Below are 17088 nucleotides of genomic sequence, written 5' to 3'. Positions count from 1 at the left end.
CATAGTATTTTTGTCTACAAGCACTAACGTAAATCCCTCCTACAGTAACCATTGATCATGAGTGAAGAAAATAATTTGCTGAAGATTGTTCATTTGTTGTTGAAGGCTTGAACGAGACCTTTGAAATGCATGATAGGGCTTTCAGGGGAATGTCAAAATGTTAACACTACTACCATTTACTCTGGAAATTCCCTGTAAACTTCATCCAAATTGTTGTGTTACTATTTCCACATCACCAAGAGAAAGGGGTCATGGATTCATGGACTCCTTGCTAGAAGTTTCCTGTGGCCTATGGTCAATACAGGAGAGATGAAGTCAAGCATTAGGTACTATAGAAGTGTGAAAGCACATTCACTCCTCAAAGATCTCCAATGTCATATAAAAAGCTATATACCATATCAGGGTTGCGCCACCTCACGAACCATTTGCAATGTGAAATAGTGTACTCCATTCCTTCAGTGAAAGTGGGTGGTTACATTCCACACAATCATCCACGAAAATTGCTTCCAATTGCATTTGCTAAACTTAGAAGACGTTTGTTTTCACACTTCAAGGGAAGCTCAAATTACAGTAATTAGCAATTAAGATCAAAAGTGTGCATTAAAACAGTCTTTCAAACTCGTGCACCTATTAGCATGACAACAAATATCCGCAGATCTGTCCTCGTCAATCTTTTTGGTCACATCTTCCAAAAAACTCAGATTTGTGAGACACGATCTCCCAGGTACAAAATCATGCTGATTATCCTTTATGCCATTGTCCATCTAAATGCATGTATATATCTTAACCCGCAGAATATGTGCTACTATCTTTCTGGCCTGTAGTTCCCAGCCTTTTCCCTGCAGCCCTTCTTAAATAGGGCACATTTGCCATCCTCCAGTCTTCTGGCACCTCACCCGTATTTAATGAAGACTTGTAAATCTCAGGCAAGGCACCTGGAATTTCCTATCCAGCTTTCCACAGTGTCTTCCGATATATCTGACTATTATGGGTAAAGCAGAAAAACGTAAAGGCTTCAGTGCACAGAAATACAATAATGCAGCCATTACAGAGATTTGGATGTGGGTCAGACCTGGCAGCTCAACATTCCTGTGTTTCAATGTTACAACATGTTACAGAGAGAGGTAAAGGAGACGGAGTAATGGCAGTACTTATCAGGGAAAATGTTACAACTTCAGTCCTTTCAGGTGAGCAGTGGTTTACTTACACCTCCTCCAACCTCACCTACTGTATCTGCTGTTCCAGGTGTGGAGTCCTATATATCAGCAAGTCCAAGCACATACTGGGTGATCGTTTCGCTGAACACCTTTGCTCAGCCCACATGATAGGCCCACATGATTTCCCGGATGCTAAAAACTTTAACTCCTCCCATTCCTACACTGACCTTTTTGTCCTGGGACTTCCCCACTGTCAGAGACCAAACGCAAATTAGAGGAACAGCACCTCATATTTCGCTTAGGTAGCTTACACCCCAGTAGTGTGAACATTGATTTCACTAACTTCCAGTAACCTTTGCTTTCCCTCTCACTGCCCCTCCCGCATCCTAGTTCTCCCACTAGTTTCAGTGTCCTCCTGATTAATTTTACTGTTTATATGCCTCGTTGTCACCTTCCCCTCTGGCAACATTGTATCATTCTACATTTTTTAACCATCGTCTGCTTTGATCTGTCGTTTTCACACCTTTCCCTTCCATATCTCTAGCTTTCCTCTCCCGACCCTCAGTCTGAAGCAGGATCTCGACCCAAAACGTCACCCATCCCTTCTCTCCAGAAATGCTGCCTGTCCCGCTGAGTTACTCCCGCATTTTGGGTCTTTCTATTTTGTATCAGTATTCATCAAGATTGTGGAGAATAGTGAAACATTGTGGGGTATACTAATATGCTCGGGCATTTTGAAGTCAAGTAGGTACGTCTCTTAAAGAGCACTAAAGCGAATATGTCCAATGGACCTGAGGGGATCAATCCTCGGTTGAGTTTGAGTTTAGTTTATTGTCACGTATACTGAGGTACAGTGAAAAGCTTTGGTTGCATGCTAACCAGTCAGCGGAAAAATATATGATTACATTCGAGCTACTGACAGTGTGCAGATACATGATCAGGGAATAATGTTTAGTGCAAGGTAAAGCCAGTAAAGTCCAGTCAAAGATAGTCCAAGGGTCTTCAATGAGATAGACAGTAGTTCAGGACTATTGTCCGGCTGTGGTAGGATGGTTGCCTGATAACAGCTGGGAAGACATTATCCCTGAATCTGGAGGTGTGCGTTTTCACACTTCTACACCTCTTGCCTGATGGGAGAGGATAGGAGTGGCCAGGATGTGGCTCATCCTTGATTATGCTGCTAGCCTTGCGAGGTATAAATTGACCCAATGGAAGGGAGCTTGGTTTGTGTGATGGTCTGTCTGGTCTGTGTCCATATTTCTCTGCAATTTCTTGCAGGCTTGGATGGAGCTGTTCCCAAACCATGCTATGATGCATCCCGATAAAATGCTTTCTACGGCACATCTGTAGAAGTTGGTGAGAGTTGTTGGGGACATGCCAAACTTCCTAAGCCTTCTAAGGAGGTAGAGTCGTTCATCTGCTTACTTGGCCATTGTTTCAATATGGGTGGTCCAGAAGTTGTTGGTGATATTGACTCCTAGGAATTTGAAGCTTTTAACCATCTCTACATGGGCACCGTCAATGCAAACCGGGGCACGGAGGACATGAGGTTCTCATCTCCTTCCTGTAATCCATCTCATAATTATTATTTGATATCTGGCCCACAATGGCGGTGTTGTCTGCAAATTTATGAATTCAATTAGATTTGTAAATGGCTGCACAGTCGTGGGTGTACAAGAAGTTAAGAAGGGGCTGAGAACGCATCCTTGCGGAGCACCAGTGTTGAGGATTATCGGAGAGGATGATTTTCCCCTATCCTCACTGATTGGTGTTTGTTGGTCAGGAAGTCATGGATCCCAGTTGCAGAGATGAGTACTGACTCCAAGTCCCGCGAGTTTGGTGATAAGCTCGCATGGTATAATGGTGTTAAAGGCACAGCTGTAGTCGATTAATAAGCGTCTGACGTAAGTGTCTCTCTTATCCAGGTATTCCAAGAATCAGTGTAGGGCCAGAGAGATGGCATCATCCATGGACCTGTTGTGGGGGTAGAGTCAAGGCTGCTTGGTAGACTGGATTTAATGCGTTCCATAACTAGTCTCTCAAAGCATTTCAGGATGGTAGATGTCAAGTCCATTGCACGGTAATCGTTTAGGCACGAGATATTAGTTTTCCTCAGCACCCGGATAATGGCAGTCTTCATGAAACAAGTGGATACCTCAGAACAGAGTAGGGAGAGATTAAAAATGCCCGCGAACACTCCTGCTAGGTGGTCCATGTAGCTACTGAGGACACTGCCAGGAACTTCATCTGGGCCAGTTGCTTTCCGTGGGCTCACCCTCAGGAAGGCCAACCTAACCTCTGCAACAGTGACCCTGGGAAGAGGCACACTTGAGTATGAAGGGACCATCCTGTTGGCCTTCTGCTCAAAGCGAGCATCGAAAGCATTCCGTTCATCAGGTAGGGCCGCACTATCACCACTGATATTGGCTGACGTGGAGCCACTTATTGCATTCAGACCATGCCACATTCTGCGTGAGTCCGAGTGATTATACTGGGATTCAAGTTTGTCCCAGTATTGTTTCTTGGCATCCTTGATGGCTTTGTGGAGATCATAGTGGGTTATTGAGGGACACAAGAGAGGAGATAGTTGGGCCTTGATAAAGATATATGTATCCTCTCTCTAGTCACAGGACTGGAGAATAGTTAATGTTGTTCCTTTAAGGGAAGTAGAAATAATCCAGGAGATTTTAGGTCAATTGTCCCTAGTGTGTGTAGGATAGTGTTAATGTGTGGGGATCGCTGGTCGGTGCAGACTCGGTGGGCTGAAAGGCCTGTTTCCATGCTGTATCTCTATATTATTATTATTTTTTAAATTTTGCCTCCCATCTGTGATAGTGAAGCTACCGAAGAGCTTTCCTAGGGATAAGATTTACTAGCACTTAGAAGAGTGTGGGCTAATTAGGGACTGTCATCAAAGATTTGTCTGGATCAGGTCATGCCTTACATGCTTTATTGAGCTTTTTGAGACAGCGATGGAGGTGCTTAATGGGCAGTGGCTGTTGTTGACGTGGATTCTTGAGGGGTATTTGACAAGATCCCTAATGGTAACCTGATCCAGAAAATTAAACTGCATGGGATTAAGAAGCATCTGTGGAATTAGAGGAATGATCAATGTTTTGGGTCGCAATCCTGCATGACGACTAAGTGTCGAAGGGATATTGTCATTAAAAACACATGTCGACAGCGAAGGGGAAAGTCAGCGGCTATGAACCTACCATGCCCTTGGAAAACACAGAGGTTCAGTGATCAGTCCGGGAAGCAACACATGGCAACCTTGGTGCAAGGAAGCGGAGAGGTGGCTGCTGGAGGCAACAGACAGTGCATTTGCTGTGCTTGGGGTCACGGTGCTGGCTGGAGACAGCCATGAGAGGATCTACAGCAACTGGATGAGCGAGTGAACAGAATGTAGCCTGCATCAGCTGCAAAAAATGGTGGAAGGAGGAGTGATGGCATCGTGCAGGGCCAGGCTAACCCCTTCTTTATTGATCTAGTGCCACCAGGATACTGGGCCTTACAGTGAAAAAGTAAGAAATTGCATGTCTCCTTGAGCCAAGATCAGACTTTTTATAGACTTGGAAGTTGCAAGATAGTAATGGAGCATGGCAGATGATGATGATGAGTCAGAGTATAGAATTATGATCGATCGTCTGACCAGCACAACAACCTGACTCTCAATGTCAGCAAGACCAAGGAACTGATTGTGGACTTTGGAAGAGGAAGGATGAGAGCCCACAAACCTGTCTACATTGACAGGACAATGGTGGAGAGTCAAAAGCTTTAAATTCCTGGGCATGCTTATTTCTGAAGATCTTTCCTGGACCCAGCACACTAACGCAATTATAAAGAAAGCCCATCAATGCCTCTACTTCCCGAGAAGAGTGCAGAGATTTGGTATGTCAGGGAGGACTCTCTTGAATGTCTACAGGTGGATAGTAAAGAGCATATTGACTGGTTATATCATGGCCTGGTTCGGCAACTTGAATGCCCAGGAGCCCAGAAGACTACAAAAAATGCTGAACTTTGCACTGTCCATCACTAGTTCTGACTTCCGTACCATTGAAGGGGTTTACAGGAGTCACTGCCTCATAAAGGCAGCCAGCATCAGAGACCCACACCACCCTGGCCACACACTCATTCCACCCCTGCTACAGGGAAGATGATACAAGAGCCCGAAAACTGAAACGCCCAGGTTCAGGAGCAGCTTCTTCACTACAACCATCAGGCTATCAAACACTCTAACTTCCAAATGAGCTCTGAGCTAAATAGACTTGGAGGCATTGGTTTTGTCTTTTTGCACTATTATTGTTTGTTTGTTTGTTGTTATGTGTGTGTGTGTGCGTGTGCACGTGTGTATGTATATTTATACACACAGAACTTTTTTTTCTTGTTTATTATATTATTTATAGAGTACTATGTTTACATATTCTGTTGTGTTGCTGTAAGTAAGAATCTCATTGTTCTATCTGGAACATACGACAAAACACTCTTGACTCTCTGCATGCTGTTCTAGAAGATGATCTATTGAACTCCTGTATAGTATGATTTGACTGGATAGCATGCAGAATAAGCATTTCACTGTATTTCTGTACATGTGATTATAAATAAACAGTGACCTGGCAGTTTGGATTCAGAAATGGCTTAGCCATTGGAGGCAGAGTGTTGTGGTGGAAGGATGCAGGAGGTCTGCAAACAGTGGTGTTCCACAGGGATCAGTGCTGGGATTTCAAATGTAGATGAATTGGTTAGAAAGTTTGCAGGCAACATAAACATTGGTGATGTTGCGGACAGGGAGGAAGGCTGTTAAAATGATATAGCCGGATGTAGATCAGTGGGGACACGAAACTGCAGAAGCTGCAACCTTGAGGGAAAAAAGAGTGCTGGGGGAACTTACCAGGTCAAGCAGCATCTGTGGAGGGAGTGGACAGATGACATTTCAGATCAGGCTCCTTCTCTGAAGAAGGGACAAAACCTGAAACATCGCCCGTCCATTCTCTCCCCATATGCTGCCTGACCTACTGAATTCCTACAGCACTTTATTTTGCTCAGGATATAGATAATTTCCAGATATGGGCTGAGAAATAGCAGATGGAATTAAATCAGAGCAAGATGGAATTAAATCTGTTGCACTGTGGAATTCATTGCCACAGATGGCTGTGGAGGCCAAGTCAATGGATATTTTTAAGGCAGTGATTGTCAGATTCTTCACTAGTAAAGGTGTCAGGAGTTATGGGGCAAAGGCAGGAGAATGAGGTTGAGAGGGAAAGATAGATCAGCAACGATTGAATGGCGGAGTAGACTCAATGGGCCGAATGGCTCCAAGAACTTATGAACCATTATGAACTTTGTATGGTCAAATGCAAAGGGAACGTATACTGTTATGGGTTTGATCCTTAATAACAGTGATGTACAGATGGATCCTGGGGTCCAACTCCACAGCTCCCTTAAAATAACAGCACAAGTAGATAGCGTGGTAAAGAAGATGTACGGCATGCTTGCCTTCATCGATTGGGCTTTATAAAACTTTGGTTTGGCTGCAATTGAAGTATTGTATGCAGTTTTAGTCGTCCCATTGGAGGGGTTGTAGAAGAGGTTTATCAGGATGCTGTCTGGATTGGAAGCTATTAACTACAAAGAGAGGTTGGACAAACTGTAATTGTTTTCTCGTGAGTATTGGAGGCTGAGGAAGACCCGAGAGAAGTTTATAAAATTATGAGAAGCACAGATTGGGTAGACAGCCAGAATCTCTTTACTAGTGTAGAAATACTAGAGGCCATAGCTTTGGGGTGAGAGGGGAAAAGCTTGAGGTAAATATGCAGTACAATTTATTGTTGCTAAGAGGTAGAGGCATCGAATACATTGCCAAAGGTGCAAGGGTGGTTGTGGAAGCAGATACGATAGTGATATTTTAAGTCTTTAACCAATATTCTGGGAATGGTGGGCGAAGGAACTAGTTTAATTTGCATCATGTTCTGCACAGACATTGTGAGCTGATGGGCCTGTTCCTGCACTGTATCATTCTATGCAGACACGTTTAAATGTGTACAGCATTTTAAGGGTTTCATAACAGCATTAAAGACACAGAGAATGATGTGCGAGATGCAAGGCTATGGTACTGCAATTTGGGAGGTCGAATGCAAGGGCAGGATCCTTAAGAACGTTGATGTATACAGTGATCTTGGGGACCAGGTCCACAACTCCTTGAAAGTGGCAACACAAGTAGATAGAGTGCTAAAGAAAGCGTATGTTATGCTTGCTTTCATTGGTCAGGTCATTGAACATAAGAAGCAGGAAGTTAAGATGCAGCTTTAGAAGACTTTGGTTAGGCCACATTTGAGAGATGGGAGACCAGATAGAACTCTTTAAAATTATGAGAGGCGTAGATGGGTGGATGGTCAGAACCATTTTCTCCAGGCTGGAAATACTGCATACTAGAGAGCATAGCTTTAAGGTGAGAAAGGCAAAGTTTAAAGGAGATGTGCAAGATTTTTTTTTTTTTTTTTTTACACAGAGGGTGAGTGCCTGGAACGTGCTGCTGGAGATGGTGGTGGAGGCAGAAACAATAGTGCCATTTAAGTGACTTTTGGATAGGCACATGAAGTTGCAATGAATGGAGGGATATGGATTATGTGCAGGCAGATAAGAATCGGTCTTGAAATCATGTTAGACAGTCATTGTGGGTCAAAGGGTCTGTTCCTTTGCTGTACTGTTCTATGTTTTTTTTCCTAATAATATGTTCTGATATTAATACATTTTTTTAAATTACATTAAAAATAGTGATTCTGATCAAAAAAAATTCCAACCAGGTAATACTATTGTAATCATGACCTTCAAACAGTCTGTGGAATATTATTTTACACACATAGCGTTTGCATCATAAAGTACCTTGCTAACGTTGTTGCAGCGAAAGTGGAATCCCTAGATTTTTGAAGACAACAAATAATTGACCGAGTTGCAAGCCCAAAATGTTGACTGTATCTCTTTCCATAGACACTGCCTGACCTCTTGAGTTTTTTCAGAATTTTCTGGTTTTGTTATTCATTTTCAATTACTTTGCAATTTATTCACAAGTTTTAGTCATCTGTGTTTTTAATTGTGTTGATTACATAACTTTTTCTTCTCAATTTGATTTTATTTTAGTCTTGTTAGATACAAGATGCAAGGCTGACCAGGTTAAATTTAGGAAGCTACGAAAAACCACCCATGGCTGTTAACAAGATGTAGTTCAACTGCACCAATGTAAAGAAAATGTAGGTTAATGAGTTGTCTGCACAAATAGCCAAACACAATGTGGGCCACCTTTAAAACCAGGGCTGACTCGCCATATCATGCTAAAAAACAGTAGTTATCGCTTTTACTGTGTAGTGTTATGACTTTAGATCCACCAGGTTCAGGGTTCAAGCTGTACTTCCAAAGTGAGTGGGGGGGGGGGGGGGGGGGAAACCTTTTTTCTAATCTCTTCCTCAACGGAGATGCGACCTTTACCGTGTCGTATCTCCGTTCGCGCTACGGCCTAACATCGTGGAGTTGGCAGCCTCCAGCTGGGATCGACCTTGAAGACTCCGGTCGCAGGGCCTGGACTTACCATCTCGGAGGCTTCGGCCGTGGGCCCTGCAGACCGCAACATCGGGAGTTCACAGGTCCCTGGCTGGCGACCGGTTTTTGGGAGCTCCAGCCGTAGCAGCTTCGACCGCCCCGAAGCGCGAGGTACGATCGACCTGCTCGCAGGCCCTTCATCGCCCTGCGTGGCCTGGCCGCGGCACTTTCCATTGCCCGGTGGGGGCTCAGGACTTTCATCGGCCTGCTCGGCTCGGCCCTGGGACTTTCCATCGCCCAGTGGGGGTTCAGGACCTTCATCGGCCTGCTCGGCTCGGCCCTGGGACTTTCCATAACCCGGTGGGGGCTTCAAAAAGTTGGGAGCCTCGATCACCTCGTGGCACCACGGGAGAGGAATGAGGAGGAGATAAGACTTTTCTTTGCCTTCCATCACAGTGAGGGTGTGCCTAGAGCAATCACTGTGATGGCTGTTTGTGTAAAAAATTGTATCTGTGTGTCCTGTGCTTTTTGTTGTCTACTGCCAGACCCTGACGTGAGAGGACGCTGGCGTTGTTTATTCGCCGCTTTTCCGTTAGGATAGTTTGTCTGTTTGTTTTTATGTTATGATTGTTTCTGTAAAGCGCTTTGAGCACCTGATAAGGCGCTATATAAAATAAATGCTTATTATTATTATTATTATTATAATCAAAGTTCTGAGATCAGTTCAACACTTTACTAAGGTTACATTATCAGAGATGTCACATTTAGATGGCAATTTGTAAAAAGGGAGCCTTTCCCCAGTATTCCCACTCAACCAAAAATTTAAATTTTAAGCTTCACTCCATTATCTAAACATCAGCAAATCAATCTACTATTTATCTTTCATATGCTTGTCTTTTTAATGCCCCACACATAATGGCCAGTCTCATAAACGATAATTGTATGTTAAACAGATCATCAAATGAGGCGACATGTGTTGATTTAATTTGTGTACAAAATCATGAGGAATAGATTGGGTAGATGCACAGTCTCTTGCCCAGAGCAGGGGAATTCGAGGACCAGAGGATATAGGTTCAAGGTGAAGGGGGAAAGGATTTAATAGGAATCCGAGGGGTAACTTTTTCACGCAAAGGGTGGTGGGTGTATGGAACAACCTGTTAGAGGAGGTAGTTGAGGCTGGGACTATCCCATCGTTTAAGAAACAGTTAGGCAGGTACATGGATAGGACAGGTTTGGAGGGATATGGACCAAGTGCAGGCAGGTGGGACTAGTGTAGCTGGGACATTTTTGGCTGGTGTGGGCAAGTTGGGCCGAAGGGCCCGTTTCCACACTATATAACTCTATGACTCTAAATAGGGAAATCAGACTATTGGACTATTCAACTCGCATTTCTTGACACGTGCAAATGATATGGCTTTGTGTTATGGAAAATTTACAATATGGACCTCATAACCGGGGGGGGGGGTCCATAACTGTTTTCATCTTGTAATTTTTGAAACATATTCTATCTAGGCTGTTAAAAAAAGGAAATCGCAAAGGATCCGAGTACAACCTTGCAGTCCTATATGGTTACAGGAGTGTGCTGGTGGATTGGAGTGGTGCTCAGTTGTACCACTTTTTTTTTTTTTTTTAAAGGCATGGTAGGGTGAAGCCAAATAAATACAGCTCAGTTAGTTTAACTTGAGTGGAGAAAAAATATTGGAAGCTATTCTTTAGAACATTATAAATATTCACTTAGAAAGACATACATTAATTAGGGACAATCAGCATTGATTTAAGGGGACAATGTATCTCTAATCTGACTGAATAACCTGAAGCGGCAAAAAGAAGAATCAATGGGGGTAATTAGATGTAATCTACGATGTCAAACAGGTCAAAAGAGTTAAAGCCCAGCTAAAAATGTACAATGCCATGCTTCTAGTTGGCAAAATATTACAATGTATGAAGGTAAGGGAATCATCACCCTCATCCCCAACGTATAGGATGAGGGAGTGGACTCTTGCTTAGACAGCCGGGACCAGCAAAGTATTTGACATATCAATTGAATGACTGTTCCATACATTCATAATCCGAACAGGCCTAATCAATGAGTGGGAATCAGGAAGCTTCCTGATCAACCACAGAGTGAGACAACACTGTTTCCACTCCAAAGTGCTGGAGTAACTCAGGTCAGGCAGCACCTCTGGAGAACATGGATAGATGATGTTTTGGGTCAAGAGCCTGTCTTACTTGTGGATTGAATACAAGACCTCTTAGTGACCTCTCTCCCATCATAGATGAGCCCTCACACGTGACATCCAAGATGTCCTCATTCTTTAGGGAACAGGGGTTCCCCTCTCCCATCATAGATGAGGCCCTCATAGAAGTGTCTCCTCGGTACCCCACAGCTCTGCACTCTATACCTTGTCCCTCGACTCTGTCCAAGGACCCAGACAGTCCTTTTAGGTTAGGCAGAGCTTCACTTGCACCTCCTCCAACCCCATCTACTGTATCCATTGTTCAAGATTTAGACTCTTATACATCGGCAAGACCAAACATAGCCTGGGCGATCGTTTCGCTGAACACCTTGGCATGGCCGCCTGGACCTATCTGATCTCCCGTTTGCTAAACACTTTAATTCTCCTTCCCATTCCCACATTGACCTTTCTCTCCCCCATTGTCAGAGTATGGCTAAATGCAAATTGGAGGAACAGTATCTCATATTTCACTCGGGCAGCTTACAGCCCAGTGGTATGCATATTGATTTCTCTAACTTCAAGTAACCCCAGCATTTCCCCTCTCTCTCTCTCTCTCTCTCTCTCTCTCTATCCCTCCCCCACAGAGGTCACACCAGCTTCTCATTTTCACTCAACAGCTAACAATGACCTGTTTCCTTTATCATCGTTACTTTTTTGCACATCTTTCTTTCATTGTTCTATATCTCTCTACATCATCGTCAATATTTCTCGTTTCCCTTTCCCGTGACTTTCAGTCTGAAGAAGGGTCTCGACCCGAAACGTCACCGGTTCCTTCTCTCCAGAGATGCTGCCTGTCCCGCTGAGTTACTCCAGCTTTTTGTGTCTATCTTTGGTTTAAACCAGCATCTGCAATTCCTTCCTAAACATCTTAGTGACCATACAGCACAACTTGTAAACACACACATGAAATTGCATTTTGCACCCCTATTGTTTCGTATAGTCCTTCTGTAAATTAAAAATTAAGATAACCTTAAATGTACAGGATGGCAAGTAAGCAAGCAACTATGATCCTACCAAAAAGAGTATTTATTCACAAAATGCTGGAATAACTCAGGTCAGGCAGACCCTTCTTCAGACTGAGATGTTGCCTGCTGCCTGACCTGCTGAGTTACTCCAGCATTTTGTGAATAAATATCTTCGATTTGTACCAGCATCTGCAGTTATTTTCTTATACTACCAAAAAGAGTTGCACACTCAAAGAGCCGGAATAACTGCTCCTGTTCCTATTTCTTATTTGTTCCTACCAATAACAAGTAGGTTTCCCCAATCTACAGATATATCCCCAATCTTGCAATGAACCTCATTGCGATAATTGCAATTTTGTAATCTGCAGTTTTTCAGTAGCTTTAACACTATAATTCTGCATTTTGTTTACTTTCTTTTTTGCACTACCAGTTGTATTCATGTATAGAACGATCTGCCGGGATAATATGAAAAACAAGTGTTTTACTGCATTCATGATAATAAACCAAATCCCTATAGTGATATCTCAAAGTTGTGATGACAACTGTGAAGCCAATGGAATGTTGGCCTTCATAACAAGAGGAGTCGAGTATAGGAGCAAAGAGGTCCTTCTACAGTTGTACCGGGCCCTGGTGAGACCGCACCTGGAGTACTGTGTGCAGTTTTGGTCTCCAAATTTGAGGAAGGATATTCTTGCTATTGAGGGCGTGCAGCGTAGGTTCACTAGGTTAATTCCCGGAATGGCGGGACTGTCGTATGTTGAAAGGCTGGAGCAATTAAGCTTGTATACACTGGAATTTAGAAGGATGAGGGGGGATCTTATTGAAACATATAAGATAACTAGGGGATTGGGCACATTAGAGGCAGGAAACATGTTCCCAATGTTGGGGGAGTCCAGAACAAGGGGCCACAGTTTAAGAATAAGGGGTAGGCCATTTAGAACGGAGATGAGGAAGAACTTTTTCAGTCAGAGAGTGGTGAAGGTGTGGAATTCTCTGCCTCAGAAGGCAGTGGAGGCCAGTTCGTTGGATGCTTTCAAGAGAGAGCTGGATAGAGCTCTTAAGGATAGCGGAGTGAGGGGGTATGGGGAGAAGGCAGGAACGGGGTACTGATTGAGAGTGATCAGCCATGATCGCATTGAATGGCGGTGCTCGAAGGGCTGAATGGCCTACTCCTGCACCTATTGTCTATTGTCTATTGTCTAATCCTCAATCACAGCTATATTCCTCTGTGTAGGAAGGAACTGCAGATGCTGGTTTAAACTGAAGATAGACACAAAATGCTGGAGTAATTCAGTGGGACAGGCAGCATCCCATTCCTTCTCTCTGGAGATGCTGCCAGTTACTCCAGCATTTGTGTCCATATTCCTCTCTGTTGGCTATGACAGAACCCAGGAAGTCATCATCAATCCTGAAGAACTGCACAAAGCGACAGTGAAATTTTTCCTCTGAACTCTGACAAAACTTCACAAGGACTTCTGAGCACAACAGTCAAATGCTCCATCAACATCAAAAACAATTGAACAGATGCTCCATTGAAATAACTTAATTCAAGCCAGCAAAAGACACATTTTGTTATGGAATATCTTCTGCACTAAAGGTGGCTCTTACTAAGCCAAACCCTTTCCAGGTAGTCGTCTGGGTATATGGCACACTAAGTCACGTCTAGGAAAGACTCAATGTGAAAATGGGAGCATGTCCACAAAGCCAACACGAGATCATTCCAAATATACTTGCTGACAATGTAATTAGGTCAGATTGTAAAGGGCAAATCAATTAGGTCTTTTTCTGGTGCGTGAAAGTAGCAGAACTCATTCCTAATTTAATGCAGCTAAAAGTAGGTTCTGGTATGCAAAGAACAATATCAAAACACTTAAAGATGTTTAAAAACAGGAATGGATCGGGTTCAACAACAAGTCTATACAATAAAAATCTTATAGGTGAGGATGAGTCATGTAATAACTTGCCGACCAGTTCATTCCTGCTCAGCGAAACATTTCCAGGTGTATTAGTAGGACGAGCTTTCAAACCCCAATATACAAATCATTGCAGATATAGTTGGCATAAGAAAATAACTGCAGTTGGTATAAGAAAATAACTGCAGATGCTGGTACAAATCGAAGGTATTTATTCACAAAGTGCTGGAGTAACTCAGCAGGTCGGGCAGCATCTCGGGAGAGAAGGAATGGGTGACGTTAAGTGACATTTTCCCCCCAAAACACAATAAACAAAAGAACCCGCCACTTTGGAGATCAACAAATGAGGCCAAGTGGGAAATGACCAGACATTTAATTCAGAAGCGTTGGAAAGTGTAAGAGTTCACCCTAGCCTGCGTTTAAACCGATGACTGTGTACATAACGAGGGTGTTTATTCACAAAATGCTGGGTATTTATTTCACAAAATGCTGGAGTAACTCAGCAGGTCAGGCAGCATCTCAGGAGAGAAGGAATGGGTGACGTTTCGGGTCGAGACCCTTCTTCAGACTGACCACCACAACATCTTTAAATCCTGCTAATGATCGCAGTGAGGGTGTGGACTGCGATAGTGATCATTGCTTGCGAGTCCGACTCGGCGAGTTTGCGGCTGTTTAGGGGTTTTTTTAACAACTTTTTCAGAGGGCGGTCGCGAAATAAATCTCAGCCGGTTCCCTTATCTGTCTGTGGTTGGGTCGCCGTTTCCTCATTCGCTTTAATCGAGGCGAGGCGAGGCCCCGGACTCGGACTCGGACTCGGCCCCGACGCCGGCCTCCCCCGCCCACACTCAGACCGCAAGGCAAGGCAAGGCAAGGCAGCGAATGCGGGAACACACACACACATCCAACACCAATACACTGAGCGGCGTGAACTCTCTGCCTTTTAAAAAAACAAAACACAAAACCGTGCAAGTTTGAGAAATGAGAAATAACAACCACGCACCTGCTCGGGAGAGAGCCTGGCCCTGGGGCAGCAGGGGGGACGGCCACGGCTTATTTCCCCTGTGGTAACGTCTCCAGACGGACGGATTTTATATATTTTTTAATAATAATAATATAATTATTATAAATCTTTTAATCCCCCGTCCGCCGCCACCGCCGCCTCCTGGCGTCGAACAAACGAGAACTTTGCCTCGTTTCGACTCGGTGACGTTCGGCGCGCGTTCACGCTCCGCGGGCGGGGGGGGGGGCGCGCGTTCACGTTCCGCGGGGGGGGGCGCGCGTTCACGTTCCGCGGGGGGGGGGGGCGTTCACGTTCCGCGGGGGGCGCGCGTTCACGTTCTGCGGGGGGGGGGGGGCGCGCGCGCACACAGACACACACACACACACGCGAGTCCCTCCCTCCCCGTGCTGAACGTTGGGCGCGCGCACACGCAGACACGATTCGAGTCTCTTCCCCCCTCCTCCCCCCCCTTCCCTGTCAACACTGGGCTCGCGCGCACCGCACAAACGACTCCTCCCCTCCCCACCCCACCCCACCCCACCCCCAGCAACTCCTCCCCTTCCCCTGCGAACCTTGGCCGGCCGCACCCCCTCCCCTCCTCTTCGGGCTCAGGTGTGCGCGCATGCGCTCGCCCTTCACTGCGCCCCTCTTCCCCAGCCCCTCCCCTCTTCCCCAGCCCCTCCCCTCTTCCCCAGCCCCTCCCCTCTTCCCCAGCCCCTCCCCTCTTCCCCAGCCGCTCTCCCTCTTCCCCCAGCCCCCCCCTTCCCCAACCCCTCCCCAACTCCTCACCTCCCCAGCCCCTCCTCCCCCAGCTCCCCCCCCCCCTCTTCCACCCACCCCTCTCCCCACTTTCCCCAGCCTCTTCCCCCAGCCCCTCCACCCCATACACTTGCTCTATCCCACACACACTAAGGACAATATACAATTGGAGGGTGGGAGGATACTGGAGCACCCGGAGAAAACCCACACGGCCACAGGCAGAACGTGCAAACTCCGTGCAGACAGCACCTGTAGTCAGGATCGAACCCGGGTCTGGTCTGAACTACTGTGCTGATAGTGTTGAACTACTATCTACCTTTTTGATGACCCTCGGACTATCCTTGATCGGACTTTACTGGCTTTAGCTTGCACTAAACGTTATTCCCTTATCATATTCATACACGGTAAATGGATCGATTGTAATCATGTATTGGCTTTCCACTGACTGGGTAGCACGCAACAAAAGCTTTTCACACTACCTCGGTATATGTGACAATAAAAACTCAAACTGAGGAAGGTTCTCAGGTGCTTCAGACGATGCCCGGGCGGCTGGAAGCCTGTGGTAGTGATGGAGGAAACATTTCAGAGAGATATTGACTTGATGCGTAGGAAGGAACCACAGTTCTGTGGGAAGGAACTGGAGATGCTGGTTTACACCAGTCTGAGGAAAGTTCTTGACCCGAAACATCACCCATTCTATCCAAAGATGCTGCCTAACCCACTAAGGAACTGCAGATGCTGGTTTACACCGAAGATAGACACAAAATGCTGGAGTAACTCAGCAGGTGACAGGCATGATCTCTGGAGAGAGGAATGGGTGATGTTTCGAGTCGAGAACCTTTTACTTTTGGAGACACAAGGAATTGCAGATTCTGCAGTTGGAATCTTGAGTAAAACACAAAGTGCCGGAGTATTTTGAATATCCTGCACGGTTACTTGAATTGGTGGAAAACCAACTGTTTGAAAATGCCCTGCGTCGATCACAGCTGACTCAACGTTATTTTGGGTTGGGGGGAAACAAATGGTCTGAAGAAAAAGAACCATTCAGCAGATATAGTACATGAGAAATGGCAGACACCTCCTGGGGCAAGCAATTCAGTGGGGTTATTTTCTATTATACACACTATTTCATTTTCCTTGTGTTTTCTCCCACTTGATTAAACTGTGGCAAACAGCTAGTTTCCAAAAACCGGAACATGATTCCAGCCAGAGTGATCGAGTTAACATCATGTCTATGCTAGGAAATTTAATTCAGCGGATTATCTCTGCGTGTCTTGCCTGTGAAATCATTTTGATTTTATTTGAAGGTAGACACAAGATGCTGGAGTAACTCGGCGGGTCAGGCAGCATCTCTGGAGAGAAGGAATGGGTGACGTTTCGGGTCGAGACCCTTCTTCAGACGTCACCCATTCCTTCTCTCCAGAGATGCTGCCTGACCCGCTGAGTTACCCCAGCATCTTGTGTCCACCTTCGATTTAAACCAGGTTCTGCAGTTTTCTTTCCTATTGATTTTATTTGAGTTAG

General features: G+C 45.1%; 1 protein-coding gene across 4 annotated transcripts in view; it reads right to left on the bottom strand.

The window, feature by feature from the left end:
* The window catches only part of LOC144608144 (rho GTPase-activating protein 12-like), a 131370-nt gene extending 116381 nt beyond the window's left edge, over positions 1 to 14989 (bottom strand). For all 4 annotated transcript variants that reach the window (XR_013549171.1, XM_078425561.1, XM_078425583.1 and 1 more), the window contains exon 1: positions 14806 to 14989. The gene's annotated coding sequence lies outside the window, so the exon portion shown is untranslated. The remainder of the gene's footprint in view (positions 1 to 14805) is intronic.
* Positions 14990 to 17088: the final 2099 nt, after the last annotated feature.

This window comes from Rhinoraja longicauda, chromosome 2 (assembly GCF_053455715.1).
Source record: "Rhinoraja longicauda isolate Sanriku21f chromosome 2, sRhiLon1.1, whole genome shotgun sequence".
NCBI lineage: Eukaryota > Metazoa > Chordata > Chondrichthyes > Rajiformes > Arhynchobatidae > Rhinoraja > Rhinoraja longicauda.
Note: the sequence above shows the minus strand (reverse complement) of the source record. Positions and strands in the feature narration are given on the sequence as shown.